The sequence below is a fragment of the Paroedura picta genome, chromosome 4 (genome assembly GCF_049243985.1).
Source record: "Paroedura picta isolate Pp20150507F chromosome 4, Ppicta_v3.0, whole genome shotgun sequence".
Lineage (NCBI taxonomy): Eukaryota > Metazoa > Chordata > Lepidosauria > Squamata > Gekkonidae > Paroedura > Paroedura picta.
Window position 1 is genome coordinate 117,791,180 of NC_135372.1, and position 26,320 is coordinate 117,817,499.

The window sequence follows — 26,320 nt, forward strand, 5'->3', positions numbered from 1 at the left end:
AACAGGTTTCACCCCTAGTTTCTGATAAAACCCCAGTTTATTACAGAGTCTGAATACATTTTACTGTACCATATAAATTCTTAGAGATCTCCAGAGATAACTTCAGTCATTTTGAGATAATATTGAGCTGCCCCTAAAAGAAGGAAACCAAAAGCAGACGTAGAAAGGAAATTAATTACTTGAGAAGATGGCATCATCATAGAACATAAATGGCATGCTCACTTACTTTGGATATTCACAAAATGTTGAGTGTCTATTGTTGACAAGCATGCAGAAGAACTATAAACCACCCCCAAAAAAGTAGAAATAATGTTGCTAAGCTCTCTGTTTAAAAGGTAATGGAAGTTCACATGAAATATGAAATACAATATGTTCAGTTGAATTATTATATATAAATATGACATGGGAAAACTTTAAAGTGAACTAAAATAAGAACAGACTTATGTGTTAAAGAGTAGCAGACCAGCTCTAGTTGAGTTAGTACTAGCTGGGTTGTAATAACTGTTTAAAAATTAAATTTTATACAGCCGGAAGAAAGACAGCTGCCAACAGTATCTCAAAAGAGCCAAATAGGGCTTGAGCAGAAGAAATCCTGGAGGTCTGTGATAAGATTTTCCATCTCTTTACACTTCTTTTGAAATTAAAGTTAGATTTTGACAAAATAGCCCTGGAAAAGAATTTTTTGGAGTAGAGGGGTGTAAGAACTGCAGCGCTGGAAGAAGATGGAGTCAACAGTTTCTGCTCCATATATTATCTCAATGTAAGTCTCATCAACATTGCTATCGTTCCACCAGCAATAATTTACAAGTATCTGCATTTTCTTACCCAGTGAGACAAACAGGATTTGAGGGATAATACAGGATACAAATAGTTAACCCCTCCTCCATTGGTGCTATGATCCTATTCCAATCCTGAGGCTCCCACTGCTGTTTTCAAACAAATTTATAAGAAGAGAGGAGACTCTCCAGGGTTTCATCAAGTGTACCCTTTAGGGCAGAAAGGAATCAGTCTTCCGCAACATCAGAGTGGCAGCAATTTGTGTGTGGGAAGAACGTAGGAGGCAAGGCAATTTGGGGGAAGGAATTTAAAAAAAAACTGAAGCAAAGAACAAGATGCCGAACAGAAACAACAGCTGCTGAATGGAGAATTTGGGGGCTGGCACACTACAACTTGATGGGGCAACAGAAATCTCAACATCTATATGAAACATACAGAAAAATATGTATTTGGAAGGGAGTGAAAAAAACAGGCCAGATGGCGAATGGAGATATCAAGGTCATTCTGAAGCAGAGTGAAGCTAGGCTTGTTTTCTAATGGCTCTAATTACAGAACCAGCGTCCAAAGAGGCAAGAGGCAGGGATAGCTGAATCAGGCTGCTTCCAATGACTCTGCAATCTACTAGACTCATCACACAAACAAGCTGTCTGGGAAAAATAAGTTCTGACAGAGGCAATTTTATACTCAGGCTACAGCCATCTGACCTCTTGACTGCTGTCTGCAATCAGAAGACTCAGGGGAGAATGAGCATTTTTTCCCATACATAAAGAAGCAAAAAGGTTGTCTGTTATGTGGTGCATTATTGTCTGTCAAGCGTGGAGTGATCACTGTCTCAGAGAGTCAAGCACTGTTCCCAATGGTTCCTCACGAAATATGCCAGCTGGACCCAGATTGGCTTAACTGGCTGTCTCTCAGTAGGCCCAGCACCATGGAACCAAACCATACTTAATGAATCAATGGAGAGGAGGAGAACCAAGCAAGCAAAGTATCTACAAAGATCTATGAGGTGGTGCTGATGGTAGCAACAAGGGTTTTCTTTTCTGCCACTTCTGCATTGGTTGAATTTTGTCCTAAGAAATTATATATGGTGGTCTGGGGCCTGATGTAATCTGAGACTAAGACTCTAGATATTAGTGTGAGGGAAGATTTGTGCTAGGCTATCAGCAGTAACTTCTCAAGAGTTTTATGGATAGTTTCAAGTAAGTAGTGGTTGATGATCTTCACTTACAGTTGGACAAGGGCTATCGATGACTGGTGTTGATATCATTTGATCTTTTAACAGTATTTAATACAGTTGGCCATGATATTTCGGTGCATCAACCAAAATCAATGCTTGGGTAAAAAAGGACAGCTCTCTATTGGCAAGAAACTAAAAGCTAACACAGGAGATGAAAAGTCATCCGGAGACTGGGATATATCAAGGGTCCATTTATGTTCAATAATCTTTAACCTCCAATTTAAAAACTTTGGCTGAAAACATCAGGAGCCTTGGAGTGGACTATCACCAATATTCAGATGACATCCAGCTTTATATTTCACTGCTGATCTGTCTTTGAAAGTTGGAATTGTGCACTTCTGATTGTTCCTCTGAGTTCTGCTCTTGGCATGGTGACCCAAAGTTCATTATCTCTTTCTGCAAGGATGGTTGGGGCAAGCTCAAGGATGATCCTGGGGCAAGCTCAAGACTGTGGCACTGGATCCAAGTCCCAGCACATATTCCTCTTCTGCCTGTGAGCAAATCTAATTCTCAGCTTCCCAACTGTAAAACAGAGATAGGTCTGTACCCTCTCCCAGGACTGTCAGCTGAGCATACACAAGACAGATAGCAAAAAAAATCAGCAAATTCAAATGGAAAATGCAAGACAAAAAAACAGAGAGCAGTAACAAAAATGATCATTTTAACCACGCACATCATCTGCCTTCCAAAAGGCCTGCAGATTTCCTTTGAACAAAAGCAATCTGCTGCCTTAGCACAGTCTCTTCGTAAGCAGGCTCTACATTGCCACCCAGACCGGGCTGGCACATCTCTGAGCCACACCAGGCTTTCAGTTAATTAAGCATGTTGTTCAGGTGCCATGACAGACAAACAGCCATAGCCTAATACACTGCTTGTGGACAGTACCTCACAAAATGTCTCTCTCAGAGGCCAGCAGCAGACGTCCTCACACTTGTCCCTGGGAAATTCACACTTACATGGACTGGCTCGTCTAATTTCTGGAAAGGTATCCAGATTCTAATTCTTCAACCATAACATAAAATGCAGGCACCAGATTTCTTCCAGCAATAAAGACTTCTCAATCACATCAAAGGGTTGCTTCCAAATAAAAGTGGAACATAAGAAGAGCCCTGCTGGATCAGACCAACAGTCCATATAGTCCAGCATCCTGTCTCACACAGTGGCCAACCAGTCCCTCTGGATGGCCAACAACAGGTTGTTGCCTCCTGGCTCTGGGATTCAGAGGATTAGTGCCTCTGAATGTATAAGTTCCTCTCAGTCACTATGGCTACTCACCACTGATAGACTTATTCTCCATTAACCTATTTGATTCCCTTTTAAAGCTGTTTATTCCTGTTGCCATCACTACATCCTCTGGAAGTGAATCCCACACTTTAATCACTCTGTGTGTAAGATAGTAGTACCTTCCCTCTTATCCCATGACCACCACGTTTACTCAGGAGTCTCTGGTGAGGTACCTTGTCAAAAGCCTTTTGAAAGTGCAGGCATATAGTATCTACTGGGTCGCCATCGCCTATATGCTGTTCATTTTCTCAAAGAACTCCAAAAAATTGGTGAAGCAGGACTTCACTTTACAGAAACCATGCTGATTTCCCCCCAGCAGGTTTTGTCCCTCTGTGTGCTTAACAATTCTTTGATTACAATTTTTAGTAATTGGGAGGGGGCTGACATCCGTTTGGCTGACTAGCCTGTAATTACCAGTTTCCCCTCTGGATCACCTTTTACAAAGCTCTCCAGTCTTCTAGTACAGTAGTTGAGTCTACTAATAGCTGATCAACTAACCTGTATATATAACCTACCTCTCTCTGAATTCCTTAACAATTTTAGATATATTCCATCAGGACCTGAAGGCATTGTTTTTTGATTTCCCTAATAGATCCAGAATTTCATATTTGATTGCTTCAATTTGTCTCAGTCCTTCAGTCTCCCTCCCTGAAAACAGGGGTAGTGCCCTGTTTTTCCACAGCAAGCACAGAAGCAAAAATGTCACAGAATTTCTCTGCCACCTTCCTAGAGTGATGCCACCTGGTGAAAACCACCTGGGTGGAATTGCTAAAATTACAGAACCAGCCTTGATGAAAAGCAGCAAGAATGCATGAGCTCTTTCCACATTGTGGAGAAAAAACTTTCTTTGGCTACTTTGATAAGAGTTTTTAAAAGTTCTGCTTTGTCCTTGCAGTCATAGCCTATGCATGAGTTTTGTTATCTGAATTCTTGGTTGCAACTAACAGTTTTCTGATGACTCAGAGACTTTGTTAGCAAAGGCAGCCAGTCCCCTTCTGGGCTACGTGGAGCACATCTCAATATCAAAATTCTTTGGAGGAGTCTGGGATAAAACTGAATTTCAGTTTACATTTAAAATGCTGTAGAAAGCAGTCCTTAGCCCACAGAGGAGACAGACTTCAATCAACCTGCAGCAGAAAGAGTACAGACTGCCTAGTACTTCAATGTCAGGCCTGAACAGGTAATTTAAAGGCTTCTGCCACTCAGGGGCTGAAAATCTAAACTTCTTAAACTGTTCATCTCTTGCTTGCTCTCCTAGTCCCTTTACTGCACGTGACAGATACTTTTAATAACATTTGGTTAATCCAGTACTTCCCAAACTCCTGTTGCCTGGGATTTGAGAGAGAGGTGGATAGATTATATCTTGAGGTACACTTAGCTCTTTATTATTTTTTCTATAATTTATGGCACTTACAGAAAGCCTTCTCCATTATGGAAGTCAATGTGTCATGCACAGCATTCCAAAAATCTCTCCTATCAGGACACCAACCAGATTTCAATAGGACAGGAAGTAGTTTGAAGAGGAAAAGGAAACCAATACAACACTTGAGCAGTACACTTTGGCACTGGACTTGCAATTAAACAGAGGGAAAAAAAGGAAAAAACACCACAAATGAAGTTATAAAAAACACGGGGAAGATCATTTCATCTGCATGGTCTGTAAAAACCAAGAAAACTAATCTTTCAGTTGCATATTAAACAGTTAGTGTGAAATCTGCCACAAGCATAGGGGATGCAGTCAAAATAGGGGCTAAATGTTTGAAGGCATACTTCTGACATCTTGTAGCACCCTATCATGGGGCTGCCACCAAAAAGGTCCTCCCTTGTCTACCAATCAGATGAGCTTCTTTGATTAATGGGACAGTAAGGAGGACTTCTCTACATGATTTTAATTCCCTGGCAGAAATGTATAGGAGAAGATGATCTTTCAGCTACTCCAGGCCCAAGTCTTGTAGGGTTTTAGAGACTCACTCTACACATGGCTACCCTTGCACCTGATCCAGAAGCTTCAACTGGTTCAGAATTCAGAAGCCAAATGGAGAGAACATATTTGACCAGTATTCTCTCAGCTGCACTGGTTCCCGATTGAAGACCAAATAAGGTTAAAGGTGCTAGTTCTTACTTTCAAGGCTCTCCCTACAAACACAGGATTTTAAATATTAACTTGTTTTTAATGTTAAAATGTTTTGCTCTTTGTTTTGTTGTGAATGAAAGTAGCCCTGAGCCTTCATAGCAACATATAAATTGGATTATAAATAAATAAACAAAAACTTGAATTGTGCTCAGGAGCAGACTGGTAACCAGTTTAATCGCTGGAATATGGAGGCTATACGCTCACGATAGTATAGCCACAGCATTCTGCACTAGCTGAAGCTTCCGAATACTCTTCAAAGTTAACCCAAGTAGAATGTGTTGTATTATTTCACTCTAGATGTAACTAAGGCATGGATCACTGTGGCTAGATGTGACTGAACCAGGAACAGGTACAGACAATGCACCAGCCAAAGCTGGGCAAAATCACTCTGAGCCATTACAACTGCCTGGTGTCCTAGAGTGACCGCTGTGTCAGGCAGCAGTTCCAAAATGCAAATCTGGCTTTCCAAGGGGAATATAACCCCCTTTTTAATATGATGTTTTAATTATTCAAAATGCTCTAATGCAGTGGTCCCCAACCCCCGGTCCGGAGACCGGCACCGGTCCGTTGATCAGTTACCGGGCTGTGGCTCCTCCTCGTCCTCCTCCCCAGCTTCTGCCTTGGGGGCTGCCCTGCCTCTCTGCAGCCGGTTCACCTTTGGTGCTCTCCAGCAGCCACCATGGTTGGGGCCCCCCCTTGGCGTGGCACTGCGCAGCTGCTGCTGGCAACACCCCTCAGCAGGCGGCGGGAAGTCAGGGGTGCCGGCAGGAAAGCAAGTGGAGCAGGGGCTCAGGTGGCGGTGGCAACATCCCTTGGCAAAAGACTACCTCCCCCCCCCCCCGGGCCTCAGTAATATTTTCCAGCATTGACCGGTCCCCGGTGATAAAAAGGTTGGGGACCACTGCTCTAATGTTTACCACCTTAGGAATCCCTAGTTGAATCAAAAGATTACATAGAAATGTGTTCAATAAACAAACATCCTGAAATACTGAAACATATATTGTGAAAGTTGAAATGAATAACATGTATAGTGTTTTTACTTTTCAATTGCTTTCCCTTCTATCCTGTGTAAACCTGCATGTTCTGAATAGAAAGGGACATCAAATAAAGGAGGGGACTAGGAACCCTGGACTGAAATCCTACCAGAGGGGCTACACAAGCTCTGTTGCTTTAAAGTTTGGCCTGGAGCCAGTCTGAATATGTAACCACAGTAGCTGTGATTCAGTGACGTTTCCCAGCATTCTTTGTTTGGGCTGCCTGAAGCAAAATGATCGAAAATGCTTGAGCAAACAGCCAATGCAATCCCAACCTAGCTCAGAGAAAACAAATATTCATACACACACAGAATAAACCATCGTAATGCTCTGTTTTTCCAAAGAAAAGTTATTCTTATGATGGCTCAGAAAGCATGTAAACCCTCATAAGCTTATCTGTACATGGGTCTGGGAGATGTAAACACAGGCATGTGCAACAGCCTTTTCCTACCCTACCCCCAATCTCTTGACCCCTTCTTCCCACTATGCTTTGCACTTGCAAGAACATAGCTGGCCCAGAAATATTTCACAGGTGTGCACTTTGCTCTCCAGCCCAGTTCTCCTAATCAAGGCAGGGATGCCAATCCAAATGCCTGTCTTTGGATCCATATTCCTAGTAACTCTGTATGATATACTGAAATGTTGTGAGACAGAAGGGCACATCTGGTGGAGTAAATGAAGGTGGAATCCAGACCCAAAGAAGAACATGGCAATTCTACAAGTTCCCGATGAAGTTCTAGATCAGGTTCAAGGTCCTGGTATTGACCTTCAAAGCCCTACATGGTCCAAGCCCTGTGTACCTGAAGGACCGCCTCTCCTCATATGTTGCCTGGAAAGGTTGCAATCTTCTAATACCAACTTGCTGATAATCACTGGCCCCAAAGACATTCACCTGACCTCAACCAGAACCAGTGCTTTTTTGGCCCTGGCTCCAACCTGGTGGAATGAGGTGCCAGTTGAAATCTGTGCCCTGACCAAGCTGTCAAAGTTCTGCAAAATGACACTCTTCTGCTACGCTTATGGCTGAGTTAGGAACCTAAAAGGTTGAGCTAGAGTAGAAGAGGTATAAGTATAAAAAGATTAAAATGCAAATATTTATTACAATACATGTGCATGTGTATCACATCTCTGAAGACATGGCTCTGGAAAGCTCATCTATAACCACTATGCCACAATTCCCAAAGGTTAGTCCTCTCCCACACTTAACGAACATTCCAAAGCACAGGTTCTTGATACCCATCTCTCCACACCCACACCCTCATTTGTCACCATGCCACCACAACCTCCCACACAACACGCACATTCAACCTCATGCCCTTACAGACCGGACAACTCCTCCCCTTACTCTTCCCACCACCAAGCTCTAGCGCCCGTTGTATTCCTGGATACAAGGGGCTTTGCCCCTAGTAAAATAATAAAACCCTTCAGCCTTCTGTAGTTGCCTGGAACCTTTCTAAAATAGGGTATAAACTGCATGTCCCCCACCAGTTTCTACTTCAGATACTTTTTAAATAATATTGCATGTACTTATGAAATAGATCTAGTCCCCTGTTTATTAAATATTCAACTGGTGAATTCAAAACATCACATTAACAGGAAAACATACATATTCTGCAGGGTAAGTGTTTTAGCTTACATGGGTAAAATGACTCAACAGTGAATCAGCAGTTACTTACAACCTTTCCCCCAAGTGATTGATTATATCCAAGCCAAACTATATAAATAAACACTGAAGCAAGGTTCTCGCTCCCTTTCCTAAGCATGTTTTGTTGTGTATGTAAACAACAGACAGTACTCAAACACAGGGATTCTAGACTGGCCAATGGGAAGCCTGTATTGTTGTCTGTTGTGTCCAATCACTTGTCTCAGTTTATAACCAATCAAAGGGCTTCATTAAGAACAAATCAGGTTGCTTGGCAGCAAGCCTGAACTGTATATAAGGACACTGAGCTGAGTGTTTTACTATTCAGTGATTTGGTTGGAATTGTTGTTTCTGAAGAAACTGCATGTGTAACTTACCAAACCTACAAACTTAATACATTTACCTTAGGTTGGGTGGTTTTCTGGGCTCGGTTACCAAAACACAGGGTCCATATTTACCTCAGAGTCTTTAGTTCTCAGAAACTACCTAGGTAGATCTGGTGCTTCTAGCTTTTACCTAAAATAAGCTTCCTTCTCTAAACCTACCCAAATCCTACCTAAAAGCCACATAAAAGCACTGGATGAATTGATACTTTCATCCAGAATTGCAAATTTCCTGAAGAGAGACATTTTCCATCACCTTGCACCCATCTAATGGAGTTCCGTGGGCCCTGACTGGCTAAGGCTATAAACTAGTTCAAAGGATTGAGAAGAGACAGGATTTTGGGTGACAAGAGGGTAATACACTAATTTACAAATAGAATTTGAAAACCTAGAAAGTTAAAATGATGCATTCCCACAGGAAGAGAGGATAACCTTGCAGGCTAAACCACAGAGTTTGGGGGAATTGCAGAGTACAAAAGCAATATGATGCCATCACTTGGGTTCAGATCAGAAATGATGTTGCAGTTTTGGAGTGATATCTATTTTTCCCCCTCCCTCGAGCTCCCACTAGTTGCTAGGGGCTGGACTAACTCTAGGGCTAACCCTAGAAGCACACAACCTCTTTCTATTGCAGCAATGATAACAAATCTATTTGTCACACTACAACGTGAAACTCTCCATGTATTAAATACAGAGAGAAGATGCCTGTATGCAAAGGCAGACGCTGTAGTGCTGTGTGTAGCAAAAAAGGAAGGTGGCAAAGGGAAGGGTATTAGATTGGATAAGGGTAGTTATTGAAACCATGAGCTGTTTGTTAAAGCTGATACTCGGTCAAGCAAGAGACAAGGTAACACAGGATGAAAGCAAGCACTGAGGGCAGGTTACACATTCTTAGACACTGAGTTTTACAAAAGCTTGAGGAACTTTCTAGTGGAATTCACAGTGTATCTCACAAAACTATAGCCTCCCACATCTATTTGATCAGGACTACCCAAAATAGCTATAATGGCTAAGCCTTGTGGCACAGGTTTGAATGCAGTGTTCACACAGACAGTTCCTAAGGTCTTCCTCAGGTTTGTTAATAAAATAAGGTGCTTGCCCCCCTTGGTGAGCAAGAAACACCTGCAACCTCTAACTTAACAGGAAGCACAGGAAGGGCCAAGTCAAGATCACATTCAAAGTTACTATGAATCCTTTAGATGATTTCAAGGCAGAATGCACTTTCATACTATCTTCAATGAAGCCTCTCTTCTTGTAGTTATTAAACTGAAGTGAAATAGGGAGTGGCTGCCAAAAATACCATCCATTGTGAAAATCTTTAACTATTGTACAAAGGCACAATAACTTTTACTGGACGAACTAGTCTTCAGGAGAGTAGAATGAACTAAAATACTGCAAGAAAACTTTTGAAGCTTTTATACAATGTACATGCACACTCTATTCTTTGAGCTTAAGGGTTCAGTGTTTTTGGTGTTGAAGTTACATCACTCTGTCTTGGAAAAGGTATATCTGGATTTTGTCACTTTCAGGGGGAGCCCACAGGCGATGTCAGTGGGCTCCAGGAATTGCCAGAATTTCTGTGGCTTTACCAGGGGTCTTAGCATAATGTTTCTGACGAATCCTGGAATGAACCGAAATCATTTCCAGTTTTTTTCCACAAGTGACAATGTCATCATAATGATAGGATTTTTTTTTCTCCCACTGGATGCTGGAACAGTGGTAGCAAGCAGGAGCTGGGGGCATGAAATCACCTGCCCCACCAGAAGAAGAAACAGAGCTGGTGTTTTATACCCCCCTTTTTGTTACCTGAAACAGTCCAAAGTGGCTTACAAACTCCTTACCCTTCCTCTCCCCACAACAGACACCCTGTGAGGTAGATGGGGCTGAGAGAGCTCTAAGACAACTGCTATACAAAGACAGCTATAAAAGAACTGCAACTAGGCCAAAGTCACCAAGCTGGTTGCATGTGGAGGAGTGGGGAATCAAACCCAGTTCTCCAGATCAGAGGCCACCTCTCTTTAAGCACTACCTCAAGGTGCTACTGAACTCTGATTTTATTGTATCTCACCAGGAACCTGTACTGAAAAGATTCCAACTTTATCTCACACCTCCCACTCTTCTTCAAAGATACTCAAAACCAACATACATTACTCTTTCCTCTTCTATAGTGTCTTAACAATCTTATGAGGCAGAATGGGCTGAGAGACTGGCCCAAGATCCCTCAAGGAGCTTAATGATGGATTGGGAGTCTCTCCATGCCTCTCCAGTCATAACCTTTCACACTGTCCACTACTGCACAGTCCAGATACATAGCCAGACCAGATGTAAAAGTAGTTTATTTTTAATTATGCAGCACCATGTGTGTCTATAACACTTTGCAGAGTAAATCTACCAAGACTACCACCAGAGAGTCCATTTCTGCACCTCCTGTACCATCTGACAATTCTCCTTCTAACAGAAGAAACAATAAAAGCTGAATATTAATTTGGAAACAACACAGGTTTCATCAAATGATATTATTTAGTAATCAGAAAATATGCCATTCAAAGAGACACTTTGCACATCAAATGCATCACCTTAGTGTTTGGCAAATTTTCAATATTGGATTTTTTTTCGTAGCAAGCACTAAATAAGCCAGAAATTCTTATGCAGCTGTGAACAACCTAGAACTTGACAGCTACTGAAATTCATCTTTCAGCATATGACAGGCAATGCATGTCTTACATAGGAAGAATGTCTAGCATAGGAAGAAGGCAGATTATGATCCTCTAGTACAAATGAGACTACATTATGGTAGGCCTCCTAAAGATTCCAACTCAGAAGCCAAAAGGAAGTGTTCATTATCCAGTGACATGTGCTTTAAACATAGCATTCAAGATTAACTTAGTCGTCTCATTTTCCTGATTTCCAGAAAATTCCTTCCCCAACAAGGGCAGGCCCCCATTGCTATGGCAACCAGTCTACTTGGTCACACTGCAGCCACTCCTCACTGGTAAAATCATAAATAGGAATACAAACAGCAATTTAAATATTACACAATGAGGGACTGTCACATCTCCTTCAGTCTTCATATCCCACAGCTATAAATGGTGTTTTAATTGGCTCTCTGTGATTGCGCCTCTGTGCAGCATTTGAACACATGAAGCAGCTTTATACTGAATCAGACTGTTGGTCTATCAAGATCAGTACTGTCGACTCCCACTAGTAGTGACTCTCCAAGCTTCAAGCAGACTACTATCTGGGTCAGAAATTCTGGGACCTTCTGCATGCAACACAGATGTTACCCAATAAGCCATGAGCCCTCCCCACACAGGTACATTATTCAGTGTGTGCATTATACATTGCAGTCATTAACTATCTACCTTCTGGGGGCCCACTTCGTAACTGACACTGCCCCTTGAGATAATTCTTTTTACATCTGACTTTCGTGGATGGAGTCCAGCCCTCTACCAAACATATAAAAATAAAACAGGCTTCTCAAACCTGAAGTCAGACCATACTTGCTTTGCATCATGAGGCTGCACACCTCCATGTGCCTGTGTTTCAAACAGCAATTGCAGGTATGTGCACGTGCAGGGTTCTCCTACACAACCATGGGTAAAGCAGAAAGTACACCTAAATAGCTGACTAAAGAAGAAACCAATATGCATATACCATACATTCAATGCTAGAGTGTTTCACTGATCAAATAATAAAGTTCCTGGAGATATCGCCTCCCATTCTTAAATAGAGCAAAGTACTATGATTGTACATATTACAAAAGAGAACACTTGTAGCAATTTTGTGTTCAATTTAGACTAGAACAGAAACTGTAACCGATTTCTGGAACTATACTTAATGAGTTCCAAAAGGCAGATATGATGAGAACTGATCCTGCTACAGTATGGGATCCACCACTGCTGATGAAGGAAGCTCCAGTCCAAAACAAAAGAACTGGAGCAACTATGCGGTATGTACCATTTAGTGGTGAATGAAGATGGAGCTGAGATCAGGGCATGTAGGGACAGCTGACCAGGTGGATAGGTGTGGCTAGACAAAAGGTGGTCAGGGAGAGATTAGTTAGAATTGAGAGGGGTCCTATTGAAGGTAGTGATAGCCACTGGAAAAACTGACTAAAAGAGGGGCTATTTACTACCATCAAGAAACTTTGGCAGATGGAACCATTTACCCAAGGAAAATAGCCTTACTGGGTCATACCTCTGGAGCCTGGGATGGGATGCATCCAAAAGCCATCCCTTCCTTGAAGGCTAAAAGAGTTCAGCTGTGTGTACTTATTGTACATGGAAAACAAGACAAAGTAAGCATGTTGTTGGGTTCCTAATGCTCATCACTGCCCCTTCTGTATCATGGAGCCATGACATTATGATATGTCCTATGAAAAGTTCAAAGCAGGGAAAATAATTTAGAACTGCAATGAAGTATCTGGGTCAAAGTAAACATCACTGGCATTTGGGGCTTGAGTCAAACAATTTGCTTCTTGGCAAAGTGAACATGCTTGAACAGCCTACTACTCAGCAGAGCACAGAGCCAAAGTCTGAACAGTCAAGCACATGCTAAGACTAAAGGCTTTTTGACTTGCTTGAATGAGGCTTGGCAAAGCTGCTCAAGACTAATGGGCTAACAATTAATCCACACGTGCTCTATATGTTTGAAGGCAATTAAGCACTTATACCATGTCAGTGGTTGCCTGGAGCCTGGACATCTGCTTCGCATCATGCATGAATGAGACAGCCAGCAGACATATGACCATGCAGCATGAAGCCACGTATCTACAACATGACAGAAGGAAGGAAGGCTCCTTTGCTTAACCCATAGGTGGCATCATTTAGACACACATCCAGAGTCTTGTTTTTCATAAGGTAGAATCCTTGCCTTAAAATATCATCAAAGGGTATCAGCCAGACCTTTATGAGCCAGCATGGTGAAGTAGTTAAGAGTAGTGAACTCTAATCTGGGAAACTGAGTTTGATTCCCCACTCCTCCACATGCAATCAGCTGGGTGAGTGACCCTGGGCTAGTCATAGTTCTTTTCAGGCTGTTCTCACAGAGCAGTTCTATTAGAACTGTCTGGGCCCCACCTATCTCACGTTGGGAGAGGAAGGAAAAGGTACTTGTAAGCCACTTTAGACTCCTTCAGGTAGTAAAAAGCGGGGTATAAAAATCAGCTGCTTCCTTTCTGCTGCTCCTTTTTCACAGAAGCACCGTAGTTGTGGGCACATTTTATTTTGCCTGAAGCCCACATCTGCATCCTCACCAGCTTGTGAGGCTTCCAAATCGGATGCAACTCTTTCCATTACCAGTGCTGGAAACAGGGAGAGCCAGTGGCCAACACAGAGCCCTCAAAAAGCAGGGGATGCTCTAGAACTTCTGGTCCAGATATGGCCCTCCATCTCTGCAGTTTTAATTACACTCAGCCCTTGATTTGTGGGTGGGTGGGTGGGTGTGGGAAGCATCAGACTGCTTGTTGATACTGCAGTCTGGTGAGTCAAGACTACTGGATAATTATCAAGCAGCTGGAATACTTGACGGAAAGCTCCTATAGGATGGATGCGAGTCCCAAGCCATCAAAAGTCCACCTCTTACCTATGAGAACATTAGGCCAAAATATAAAGTAGTGCTTTTCCTCCACAGGGAAAGCGAAGGGGGGGGGGGGGAGAGGGGCGCATGAAAGTCATAAGGTCTGGCAACATGCAGAAGTCTGATTAAAAGAAATGCTATACTTCCCTATTTTACAAAAAAGCCTCAAAAATAGACCACAATAGTGATTATTCAGCAGCAGGGGAGAATAAAAGAAGATGGCTGCCAGCTTGAAGCAACTGGGCTGCGTTTTTCCCCTCTCTGTATTTATAGCCTGTGAGTGGCCTGGGGCAGAAATCAAAGTATCTTGCCTGTGGGTTACAACACACAGCCTTGGCTGATTAGACCGACCTGGAGAACATCAGGTTGGGATGTCTCCGTTACTTTTTTTCCTGTCTGCTTATTAATAACATGTGTTTGCAAATTTGTTTAGAGCATATTTTTAACATTCTTAAGATCCCATTGGGTAGAAAACTGGGATAAAAATATATTTACTGAATAAAGAACTCTCATGGAGAGTTTGCCACATCTTTACATTTGGCAAAGTTGCCCCATTTTGTTGCATTTACACTTAGATGTCATCACAAACATATAGCATGACTGTAACAGCACTCTGTTTATTGCTATAGCATCCCCACAAGGCCAAAATGCAGAAGCCAGCCCTGTTTGTTGCGCATGTGGACATTGAACCATGCTAGCAGTCACTCTCATACAGGGATTGTAACATAACCTATCAACAACCACTTCTACTCATCTGATCTAACCAATGAAATGCATTGTTTATAGTCCAATTGCAAAAGCCAATCAGATTGCTTGGAGGGAAGCCTGAAATGTAAAAAAAAAACATTGGGTTTGTGTGATTTCCTTGTTCAGTGTTGGACTGGCATTAATCAAGAGCTGAAGTACTGATGGTTGTATGCTATGACTGCTGAATCCACAAACATAACACTGTTTACTATTGAGGCATGTTTTACTTGATCTGGCTAGTGCAAGATTAAGTGGCATAGTGCAAGAACTTATTTTTGCAGTCATTCTGCATGCCACCCACTCAGACTCCTTGAGCAGTGCTGATTTCTTCTGTCTTGCATACTGACATTGCCCTCTTTATTTCATGACTTATTTCCTATACATTTTAATCCTAGAGCTTTCGCTTTTGAGGCAGCTCAGGACAAGTTGCTATGGAGCATTTGCTTCTGCATCCAGGAGAGAGCAAGTTATTTTCTTAGCTGGAATGACAGCCTGCAATTTGATGAAGCCACAAACAAAGTTCTCACTCTCAAGGGAGATTATGTAGCTCTCCACTGACAAGGGAATGAGTCAACTTGTTTAAGGCACAACCCATGCAAAAAACAATAACACTAAATGCCCATACTGTGCTGCAATTGCAGCAGGGGTAAAGATATGCCTTCATTCTGCTGCCTCTGCAGAGTTTTATTGAGAGCACATCTTTATTGAGAGCACATAGATATTACTATGGACGTGACGAAGAGCGGCCAACCTTGGAAAATAGACAATGGCGGTGGTGGCAGAGCAGCCCAACATTGAGCCCTACTTAGTGCTCTGCTGCCACCACCTGTCTTCCGAGGCTGTTCCCATCCTCAGGAGAGCGGGGATGGCCTTAGAAGATGGGCAATGGAGGCAGCAGTAGCAGAGCAGAAGTAGTTCAGGAGAAGTGGATGCTTAAGAACTCTTTGCAAGTCCAGGAAGCTTCTAGCCATGAGCCATCATCTATGTAGAAACTTCACAGAGCTGGTGTGTCTCTCCCACCCGTCCATTTCTTAAACACTCTTCAAGAATACCATAAGCTCTTTACAGATACTAAACTAGAAAAAAAGACACCACTTTACAAGTGGAAAGACGAGGCAGAAATGTAGGGAAATTACTTGCAGAGTTTTGCAATCCCAAAATGGAACAACGTAGAGCCTCACTTCCCTCCGTTCTCTGACTCAGGCTGTTTCCACACATGGGACTTAAATTGGTTCCTGCTTCAATAGCTATGTGAAGCAAATGTAAAAACTTAACATCATCTGGATTTCTCATTCACATTACAAATGCATTTTCCCCGCACACACAGTAATGAGCTGACATTCATGTAAATAGTATGTGAGAGAGAAGCTCAAAGGATATTTAAGCCTCAAGTAGGAAACGTATTCTGCTGGCTCAAATGGAGAACCTCTCCTCAGGATTGACATGCCTACTTATCATAGTGTATCAGCATCCTCCAACTCTGAAATATACCTTGAGTCTCCCTGAGGAAGGCAGGAAATGAATGAACAAATAAAAACAAATAAACCCTGACCCTGCTTCATTACACATACCAGAAATTAGGCAGTTTTTCAAAAAGCTGGGGAAGAAATGACACGCATTTGGGAAGGGCTCTAATTTAACCCTCAAGCTAGAAATGAAATAGAGCATTCTAGCTCATGATATTAACTTGCCCTGATCAGAGGTTTCTCATTCCAAGGGCCCACAGGACCAGTCACACCTAGTTTAGCTTCAGGAAACTGATCCATCTGAATTAAGGTCATTTACTAGCCAGACAGTACGCTGGGTATCCAAACAGCACTTGAGAGGCTCCTGCCTCCAACAACAGCAAACTCCACCGTGGCTAGTTGCTTAGCAACCATGCTTCCCCCCCAGGACATATACCTCAACCCTTATACCTTTTCCCAGCTTTCATTCCCTGATATGAACAGCATCCTACTGCCTCTCTCCTCAAGGTATTTGAAAAACACCCAGCCTAATCAGTTTCTAACCTTGCGCAGCCCAAAGAAAGAGCACCTGTAAGCCAGAGTCTTAACAATGTCATGACTTGAAACCTTGGTGGTTCAACTTTGAGTACAACAACACTGCTGGGGCAACAGCAAATTGCCTTCCCCTATCACAGGTCAATTCTTCTTTAAGGACTAGTACAGCTGTAGATACCCAACTATGTGATTTGACCCACCACTCACAATAAAAAGCATAAACAGCAACATCCTAACTTACAGAGACGCAACAAAGCTTTCACAGAGAGTATGTGAAGCTCTTTGGACAATTTTTAAGAGTTGCCCACTGAGAGACTGAAAATAGGGGCAAGTTTTCAATCTTCCCTAATAAGGTGGCGCTCGTATGCAATTTAAATGTAGCAGTCAAAAAAGAAGATTCCACACTCCCATTCCTAAAAGTCAAGCAAAATTCATCTATTTGATTTTGGAGACATGGCATTACTACTCTGAAGTAAGTCTGCCTCCACCAAAGCTCACCAAAAAAAGGAAGCTTAAGAATCCTCTTATTTTCTATATATTGCCTGATTCTTTAACATATTTACATACATGCAAACTGACTCTATGATAGAATCCAAATTTCTGCTACCTTACTGAAATACTTTTCCTATTTGGACACAAATGTGCAGGACACACACACACACACCCACCTCAGCTCTCCCCAATGTGGCTTCTAGCCATATCAGAAGAGTAAGAAGTGGCTTGCCATGGAATACTATGGCCATTTCCTTGGGCATAAGCCTCATTGAATCATTCTGAGTAAGACACTAGGCAGACTGGTTTGGATTGCTCTGTCAATGTATGATCTTCATATGGGAAAAAAAAACAGAGATCATTATTTGTTGGCATCTTCATAGCCTTTGACTGAAGGTATTGTTTGAATGCCCTGAAAATAGTTCTTCTCTCTTTCTTAAATGGAGCACTCCTAGAGAGTTGCTATCAACTATCCACTGGACTCAAACTTTATTCTATCCATCCAACTGTGTGAGTTGTTACAATATGGTGCTCCAAAGAGATCAGTTTTGCTACCACTACCATTTAACACGAATGTGAAACCCATGGGAGATATCCAGAGCACTGGAGTCAGGCATCATTAATATGCTGACAACACCCAAACTGATGCTGTTGATTAAGCAGACTAGAACTGGCACTACTAACTTGATCCTGAGCTAGTACTTGAAGCCCCTAAATCCAGACAGGTAGGAGGTATCACAGTTGGAAGTCTGGGGATACTATATCACATACAATGAAAAGTATTAGTCAAATTCCCACATAACCAATTAACAGCATTGGGATGCTCCTGGAAAAGCAGATGTGAAGAATGGCCAACATTATTTACTACAACAACTTAATTTAGTCTTGGGTGCTGGGTTATACAGCTAGTAGTCTGTGCTTTTGGAAGCTCTAGGGCAGGCTTTCTCAACCAGGGTTTCATGAAACCCTGGGATTTCTTGACAGCCCTGGTAGGGTTTCCAAAATGGGTGGGAGTTAATTAATTTTAATATCTTTTTAAATTTGTTAAACATTTATCAAGTGCTATGACCATATATGGTCATGTCAGCCTTCTCCCTTCTCACAATGGCCGGTGATGGGAAGGGGAGGGGCCCTGAGTGGATATGTACAGAGTTATATTTCTCAACCATATTCTGCACAATTGTGCCACTTCTAGGGTTTCTCAAAGCCTCAAAAAGGCTTCAGGGGTTTCTGAATGGTAAGACAGTTGAGAAAGGATGCTCTAGAGTTTGACAACTGTAATGCACTCTGCCCTTGAAGATGTCCAGAAATTTCAGCTAGTACAGAATGCTGCCCCTTGTGTCCATGGGAGTGTAGAGAGGCAGGGACACATTTAGCAATACAGCAGTTTGTACCAGTAAACTTTTGGGCTCAATTTAAGGTGATAGTTTTTAAGTTTTCACTGCCCAACTGGTCCAACCTCTGTCTCTCTGTTCTACAGGAACTCAAGGCTGCTTACAACCTCATTATCCCTTCCTCCATTTAACGTGGCTGAAGGAGTAAAATTGGCCCATAGTCGCCCAGTGAGCTTCTATGACAGAATGGGAATTTGAATCTGGGTCTCCAAGTTTGACCATGGAGACCTAATTCAGTATCATCAATTCTGGGGAAATGAGAACAGACACAGACTGGGAACAGGTCTAGAACTGTATACTTATGGAATGGTCTCTCAGAACGGCAGGAAGTTATGCACCCCCTCCTTTAAAAACAGTGGATTGTTTATTCTGCGAGGACTACAGGCTGGGCAAAGAGATTTAGCTTGCAAATCCTAATTATTTGCACTTTTTTTGTGGTACTGATTATGAGGTTTAGTTGTTTTTAAACTACTGCTTTCAAAAATGGTTATTTATGTTTAGACCACCTTAAGAGGCTGGAGAGAGGCACAATAAGAATGTTTTAATTAGACAAAAATGCACACCCATAGATGCAAAAATTACAATGCATCACTTCCCTCCCATTCTCCCCCACAACTGCCTTTTCAGATGGTAGATGCTGCTGAATATGGATGCATTGCAGCTGTGTAATAAGTATAGCCAGACACCCTCTGAGATCAAACAGTCTATTAAACCTTCTAAAGGTTGATTTTTTAAAAAATGGTAACATAGTCACACTTCAGAAGTCAGTATAGGATAGTATTCTGCTTTTAAGACAAATACCAAGCAGAAAATACAAGCTGTTAATTTAAGTGTAAGTTAGTGCTGATAGTTACACTTAAACCAACAGCTTGTATTTTCTGCTTGGTATTACAAGCTGTTAGTTTAAGTGTAAGTTAGTGCTGATAGTAAAGCCTCTTGTGGCGCAGAGTGGTAAGGCAGCCGTCTGAAAGCTTTGCCCATGAGGCTGGGAGTCCAATCCCAGCAGCCGGCTCAAGGTTGACTCAGCCTTCCATCCTCCCGAGGTCAGTAAAATGAGTACCCAGCTTGCTGGGGGGTAAACGGTAATGACTGGGGAAGGCACTGGCAAACCACCCCGTATTGAGTCTGAAATGAAAACGCTAGAGGGCGTCACCCCAAGGGTCAGACATGACCCGGTGCTTGCACAGGGGATACCTTTACCTTTACCTAGTGCTGATAGTGCTGCTCCCACAGGGCAGTCTCTCTGAGTTAGCCTCACCTTTCTCACAGTGGGTCTGTTGTGGGGAGAGGAATGGAAGGCAATTGTAAGCCGCTTTGAGATTCCTGTAGGTAGTTAAAAGCAGGGTATGAAAACTGAGTCTTTTTCTTTAGTTTAAAGCTTGACAAAGAGTCCATCATAGCACATGACCATTTTTCCAACTGGATTTGTGTGCCTTTCCAGCAGGGCCAAACAGGAAACAGCCTTTTTGTCCCTCTTTAAGCAGTAAATGCAGTCAATTTTCCTGTTTTCTGATTCACAAGCCTCCAAACATCTTCCCAGCTGTTTCTTTCCACCGCAATCCACCATAAGGGTGAAGGGAGGAACAATGCATCTTCTGTGAAAGGGAGGAGAATGTGTTCAACAAATTAAACAAAAGCACAAAGCTCAGGTTTGCTTTTTTAAAGGCAATTTGGATTGGCTTTATTCCTCTGCTCTGGCCACCCCCCCCCCCTTTCAGAAAATGGTTGCGTTTTGTGTTTTATTTCAGTCTGCCTCAGAAATAAGATTTAATATCTTGTCAGGAAAAGAACAATTTGGTGTGCTATTCACGGCAACTCTAATCTGAAAAATAAAACCTACATCTAGTTGGGAAATTAGTACAAAATGGTCTCACCTAGAATTTGAACAGAACTCAGTGAAAATTAACACATAGCAAATTGTCCCTAGAAGAACTATAAATAACAAAGACACAATCATAATTCAACTAAGATACCAGCCACTATAATAAGAGCTCTGGAGGGAAAAAACAGGAACTTCAGAAAACATCAACAATGCTAGAATGTATTGAGTACCATTAAATCCCCAATAGTATATCTTCCAATTCAATTTTGTAGTAAAAGTAGAGTATGCTTAATGCCCCCTCCCATGCCACCAGTGAATATAAAAAAGATCTTGATGCCCTCATCAGACTGTAAATCCCCTTGGGCAGTAAACCAGTCCCTCTAAGGTAGTAAGATTCTGGCAACATTAATAGATTCTTTCTTGACTGTTCCCAATATAGGTGCGGGGAGAGGCAACAGACCCTCAAAAACCTGTTTGACCAGAAACTACAGCAATACAGAAAAATACACTGTGAAGAATGGCTCCATTATAATATCTCTAAATATCTAAAGCTGTCATTTTTCTGAATGGTGTAGTGGTAAGAGGGGCGGCTTTTAATCTGGGGAGCCGGGTTTGATCCCCCAGTCCTCCTCCACGTGCAGCTAGCTGGGTGACCTTAGGCTCGCCACAGCACTGATAAAGCTGTTTTGACAGAGCAGTAACATCAGGGCTCTCACAGCCTACCTCACAGGGTGTCTGTTGTGGGGAGAGGAAAGGGAAGGTGACTGTAAGTCACTTTGAGATTCTTCTGGTAAAGAAAAGCAGCATATATGAACCAAGTCTTCTTCTTCTTAAGCCATCCATTACTCTAACAATGTATAATATTAGTGACTTAAATTATGTCTCACTCTCCTCCCCAATCTGGACCCAAAGCAGCTAATATCATTGTCTTCTTTTTTTATAGAATCATACAGTTGGAAGGGATCTCCGGAGTAATCTAGTCCAACCCCCTGCACAATGCAGGAACTCACAACTACCTGCCCACCCACAGTGACCCCAATTTCATGCCCAAGTGATCCCTCCACCAAACATCTCCAGAATCAAGCCAGAATCTCCTGAATTCTTCTCTAGTCTTCTCTATCTAAAAATCTCCAGAATTCTCTATTTCATCCTCACAACAATTACCCTGTGAAGTAGGCTAAGCTGATTGGCCCAAGATCACAAACAACCTTCCATGGGAGAGTGGTGATTCAAATTCAGGTCTTCCAAACCCTAGTCCAACACTCTAACCACTATACCACAGAACATTTATGTACAGACCCACAAGACAAAAATTTCACTGCATCCATATTTTTTATCCATGTTCACTTTAATTGGTCTTGTAATGAAATAGGCTGACATTTCTCAACTTTTGACGATGGAGACACTCCTGAATTTTTTTCAGGCTTCAAGACATTTCAGAAGTGATGTCAGCTGGTGATGCCTCCTGCACTGCCCCCCCCCCCCAGAAGTGACAAGTTATCAAGAAGTGACATCTCCCAGATGGAACAATTGCTTCATTAGCAAGTTTTCTACCACAGATGAGGCACAATGTAATGACACCTGAGTCACCCATTGATAAGTAGCTTTCAGTGTAAGGATGGGCTTTTGGGGAAGGGAGCTGCAGAAGGTTTCTTTCCCTGCTATCCCAGGCCCAGAACTTTCCAGGAGAAGCCCCCTCTGCAGCCCCCAGGTTAAAACAAAAAACCCGAAAGACACTCCTATCCCCCACCCTAAAAAAAGGACTCACCTTGCTCGACTCCAGATGCTACCAGCAACACAGGTCAACAAAGTGGTAGGTTGGCCCATCATTGGCCGTTTTGGGAAGGTGTCAGGTCGACCTGCCCATATAAGGGAGTTTAGTTTTTTTTAAAAAATAATTACTTAAACAGCACACCAATGTGCCGCAGAACTCCAGTTGAGAAACCTTGCAAAAGTGAGTTTAAAAACAAATCTTTTTCAGTCCCAGCTAACCTGCTGTAAAGTATCACCTCTGAATACCGTCTGATATCTGTGACAATGAATGTCTTACTGAGCTACGGATTTGGATGTGGTTGGTGTAGAAAGATTAAGTTGAGAATAAAAATGGAATAAATGAAGAATGACTTTTCACAATTTAAAATATATACACCCTGGCAATCCTCAGCTGTTATATTTCTCTCTTTCCCTTCATACAAGAGGATCAAAGTGGAATTCTAGTTTCGGAACAAGTCTGAGAAAGTAGGTTAGGACGAGATATAGCAATTTGCCTACAACCACACTTAATCTTCAGAGCTGAGCTGGGCTTTGAAATTAGGATTCCCAGAACTGAAGTCAGCACTCGAACCATAGCTATGCATTAAATACATACATCAGCATGTTTCTTACTGTCACCACAAGTTAATCTTCTAGGCAGTATGGCCAGCTAAGCACAACAAGTATTTCTGTGCTCACTGTACTGAACAGAACAGGATCAATGGGGATTTGTCAATGTAGATACTCCAGTACTGAAGATGAGACAACAGTTTCTTCTTATGCAGAGATCTCCTTAATCATGGGCCAAAATGATTCGCCTGAAACTATTTTGAGTGGTTTGTATTAATTAGAAGAGTCTTGAATTGAGGACTGCCAAGAGAGACCAAAGCAGCCTGACAAAATTTCTCCACTGAGCCCCAATTTTCCTAATTCCACCATGAACCCGCTCAAACATCATAATGAAAACTGATCACATGACTTCTCCAGCACCTTTGCCCCTCAGAGAGACCATGTCTCTGGAACGGTGTGCCTCCAGTCTCCCCCACCCCATCTTTGGATCTCTGCCTGAAGCTACCAAATCAGAAATATTATTTTTCTTAATAAGGAAGTTATTGGAAAGACGATCAATAAAGAAGTGAGCTTTTAAGAACAGCCTTTGTTTCAAGCTCTTTCCAGCCTTCCACTATTGATAAACCTCTAGTTTATACTCTGTTCGTTTTTTCTCCTCTTAAGAATAAGACTGAAATTGTAAATAATGTTCGTAGATTGATTTCCTTTAGTGAACAATCAAATGTATACCCCTAAGGCTGTTTACACAAATCTAAAGATTGTTTTTATTAGACTGCTTTCTGGCAGAGTCTGAGGTTGTAATGTGAATTATGCATTACGCAAGTATCAGTCAAACATGCTACCTGACTAGACAACTAGACCAGCCCTCCATTACTTCTACAGCAGCAGAAACCTCCTGCTTGAAAAACAGAAAGGGAGAAAGCAAGAGCAGAGAAATAATTTAAAAACATAAGCAAACATCAAACAGAACCATTGCATATATTCAATGCTAAAGTGGGCAGATCATATCAGCTTTTCTGCTGGTGCAAGGGGAATGGACAATCTTGCTTAATTCCACTTCTCATTAAAGCTCTGTTCCAGTGTGGCATTTTGCCTATATAATGTTTGGCATAGGCTTCTTAGAGTTCAAAATGGGTCCATATGCTCCAACAGCAGAAAAGCGGGTTGGAGTCAAACCATTTATTCCACAGTAATTGAACTGATATGACTTCTCTTACAAAGAATCCTGGGAGTTGCAGATGGTAAGGGTGCAGAGAATACTCTGCTCAAGTTTATTAGCATTATCACAGAATCACAGAATCAGAGTTGGAAGGGGCCATACAAGCCATTTAGTCCAACCCCCTGCTCAACGCAGGATCAGCCCAAAGCATCCTAAAGCATCCAAGAAAAGTGTGCATCCAACCTTTGCTTGAAGACTGCCAGTGAGGGGGAGCTCACCACCTCCTTAGGCAGCTTATTCCACTGCTGAACTACTTATGTAAGTACTGAAGACTCCCAAAGAAGAGGGGAAATTATTAACACACTGAAGTCCAGCATAAGTAATATATACGCCTAAACCACTCAGACATACCTGAACAGGAGATCAGTAGCAATTCAACCTTTTCAGCCTCATGGTCCATCTTCTCACCCCATACCCAACACTGGAGGTATTTAACCTTCTAACAAAATATCACAGAATTGCTTCACTCTGACTCTCAAATCTTAGACCAAACTGAAAAGTCTCTCTCAGCACATCATTAACATACTCAAGTAGTAAGAAAATTGCAAGGAAAAGCTATTAATAAGCTACCAAAGTTATCTATAAGATGAAACAAGGAAAACATGCACTCTTATTTTAAGATTATTTTAAGACATGTTATGGGCCAAGCAACTAATGAGTTGACAAGTCAAAACCAGAATCTTAAACACTTAAAATTAATCTGGAATCTTCTACGGAAAAACAAACATGTAAGAGTCAGCTTGGTGTAGTGGTTAGAAGCGTGGACTTCTAATCTGGTGAACCGGGTTTGATTCCCTGCTCCTCTTCTATATGCAGCCAGCGGGGTGACCTTGGGCTTGCCTTGGCCCTGATAAAGCTGTTCTAGCAGTAATCTCAGGGCGCTCTCAGCCTCACCTGGCTCACAGGGTGTCTGTTGTGGAGAGGGGAAAGGGAAGGAGATTGTAAGCCGCTTTGAGATTCCATCTGGTAGAGAAAACCAGCATATAAGAACCAATTCTTTTCCTCCTCATCCGAGCCAGGATCCTATCTCTGTTCCCTTCCCCATCTTCCTCTCTCCAACATCAGCAACATCAAACTCCAGTGGGGGAAAAAAAGAACAGGAATTGATTTTGAGTGCAAAAGAGCAGGAACAGCTAACAAAGTTCTTATCCAGCATCATTTGTGAAGGAATTAATACAACCAAGGTACAGGTACTCTAAAAAATAATATTTACTCTCTCATTACTCAAGGGAAGAGGACATCGAGGCTGTGATTCCAGCAGGGGGGAAAAGGCTAAGCAGGGGCAGAAGATTTGTAGCACAGATTTTGTCCCTAATGAATAATTTATAATGCCATTTACACAGCAGCTACACAAACAATATTGGCAGGGTTTTTGCTGCTTCCGATAGAGCTGGAAATGTATACATTTTAAAGTGTTTACACCTGTGTCACCTTAACAAGCAGTAAATGCATTCCAGTTAGTGATGGTAAACCCTACAGAAGACTTACTTTCCACCCTCCACTATTCCTCCTGCCCATGTATACTTGCTTCCCTACCAAAACTTCCACTGGTCTGCTATCAACACTAGCTTCCCAAGCAGAATAACACCCATCTAAGCTTACACTGGACTGAGAAGGCTATAGCACTAATTAGGCCTCCAATGCAACCTTGTGGAAAGCAAGAAATACACAGAAAGGTACACAATTTAATGTCTTCAGCAAAGCACAGAAATAAAGTGCCCCCCCCCCAGTGCAGGTTAACAACAGGAATCCATGCCATCACACTGGCATTATAAAAGGCATATGTAAATACATTTGAATACTTATGTTGCATTTCTCTCCAGAACCAAGATCAAAACAACCTATTGACCCCAGCTCAATCGCTGTATCTGGCCCTGAGTCTTCACCAGCTCCATCCTTTATTGACATGGGCTCTCCTTGTCCATTTCTATGTCATGTAAGTGGTTTGTAAATAGACACCAATGACAACGGTGCTGACTGCAGCAGTAGGACTGCATTAACATGGTGGCCTTAGTCAATGCCCAGTCCTGGCTCAATGCACTGCCAGCACGATGCTGCACACAGCAGCACCAATCTAATGCAGGAGACCTTCTCCAAATTTATGTATTCCATTTACCAGGGTAGAGTTTAAAGGATTGGGCCAAACATTTGTATAGTACCTGTAGGAAGGTTGGCAATTAACCTGTGTTTTAAATTATTCTGGCTAGGAAAACAGCTGCCACTAGTGCTAGGGACTACATACTTAGTAATCAGTAA

At 42.2% G+C, this 26,320-nt stretch overlaps 1 protein-coding gene across 16 annotated transcripts in view; it reads right to left on the bottom strand.

Annotated features, from left to right (window-relative positions):
* EPB41L1 (erythrocyte membrane protein band 4.1 like 1) overlaps positions 1-26,320 on the bottom strand; it is a 181,913-nt gene that overhangs the window by 99,926 nt on the left and 55,667 nt on the right. Inside the window, exon 3 of one of the 16 annotated variants that reach the window (XM_077335354.1) lies at positions 70-133. The exons of the other annotated variants lie outside the window; for them this stretch is intronic. The gene's annotated coding sequence lies outside the window, so the exon portion shown is untranslated. The remainder of the gene's footprint in view (positions 1-69; positions 134-26,320) is intronic. 16 annotated transcript variants of the gene reach the window in all.